The following is a 1,834-nucleotide window of genomic DNA, read 5'->3' on the forward strand; positions in this document are numbered from 1 at the left end:
CTGAAGATAATATTATAAATACTTATTTTATGATCTTTTTTTTTTTTTCTCTATGGAATCATGTTAGATACCTATTTCCATTATCATTGTGGTATCCGCTCAGTTGTGTCCAATTCTTTGCGACCCTTTGGACTATAGCCCCTCAGGTTCCTCTGTCCGTGTGATTTTGGGGCAAAAATACTGGAGTGGGTTGCCATTTCCTCCTCCAGGGGATCTTCCCTACCCAGGGATCAAACCCACATCTCCTGTATTGCAGGTGGATTCTTTACCCACTGAACAATCAGGGAAGCCTACCTATTTCCATGCAAGTATATGAAAACCTATCCTAGCCTCTTTAGCAGGTGTGGTATATTTCATTGAGTGGATATACTCAATTAATTTAACCAGTCCCCTGTTGAGGTATATTTATATTTCAATTTTTTAAATATTAAAATAGCACTGAACCATTTCTACCTATGCACATTTGAAGACTTATCCTACCGTTTCTCAGAAATGGAACTGTAAGATCAAAGGGTGGACACATTTTGGGATGATCTACATTCTTACAATTAGGTGAAATATAATTGTATGAGTGTCAAACTCTGAGTGTCACACTATCACATAGTTGCTGTATGAGTGTCAAAACTATAAATTCAGTTGCTGTAGAGTGTCAAACACACTGCGGATCTCAGTAGGAACATAAGAAGTTCTTCTTAAATTGTCATCATATGTATTAATATGATTGAAGGCACAAGCATACTACCGGATGTCCTTCAGAAAAAGGTTGGCCAGCAATAGACACATGGGAAGTAGAGGAGAAATAAATGCAGCATTACTTTGTCCAGGACAGAGAAGCCTTGACTTTTGACCAAGTGCTGATTCAGTTGGGTTTATCCTGTAGTAGAGCATACAGCAATGAAGTATCACAGTTTGATGACACTTTTGCAAACTTTTCGCACACACTAAGCGACCTTCTGAAGATAATTTGGTTTCTCAGAAAGGTTTGACCCCAGACAGAATATCTATGTACCAGTATCTCGTCTACCTAGTATTTATTCTTCTTATTATAAAGTAATTAATTGATGCTCTAGTCAGTCTTTTGTAAGTGTGGTCAGCAGGCTTCAATTTACTGGCACCTGACCATCCTTACATGTCCATGGAAAAAAGTAAGAATGTAAACCACCTCCCCTTTGAAGAAAAAGAACATGAAACTAGGGTATCTACCAGATCTGCCACAACTATTAAATGTAGTGGTAACATTTTAGAAGCATTGTCTTTAAAATCAGAAATAAAACCAAGATGCCGGCTGCCACTGCTTTATTCTGCATTGTCTTGGAGGTCTTAGACAACATGGTAAGATAATACGCAAGTAAAAAAATATAAATGTTATTATATTATGTATAAGGGAAGAAAAAACAACAGAAAATCTAAAATACTTTATAGACAAATTGTTGGAGCTAAAGTTTGCTGGATAAAAGATTAATATGAAAGAATCAACTGCGATACTATACATAATAAACAGTGAGAAAAGTGTAACTTAAATATGTATGTCATTCATAATACCAACAACAAAAAAGAAAATTTAACAAAAGATGGGCAAGATTCTATAGAGGAAGATCATAAATTTTTTAAAAAATGTACTAAAACCACTTAAGTAAAGAGGTACACTGTGTTCATAGAAATGAAGCTGCAATATGCTAGAGACATCAATTTTTCATGGATAAACTTACAAATTTCATCATTTTCCAACACAAATTCAAACATGCCTTTTTGCATACAATTTAATAAGTTGATTTAAACATTTGGAAGAGCAAAGGGCCAAGAAAAGTAAAAATTTGAAGAACATGATGGGGGC

This window comes from Bos mutus, chromosome 11 (genome assembly GCF_027580195.1).
Source record: "Bos mutus isolate GX-2022 chromosome 11, NWIPB_WYAK_1.1, whole genome shotgun sequence".
Lineage (NCBI taxonomy): Eukaryota > Metazoa > Chordata > Mammalia > Artiodactyla > Bovidae > Bos > Bos mutus.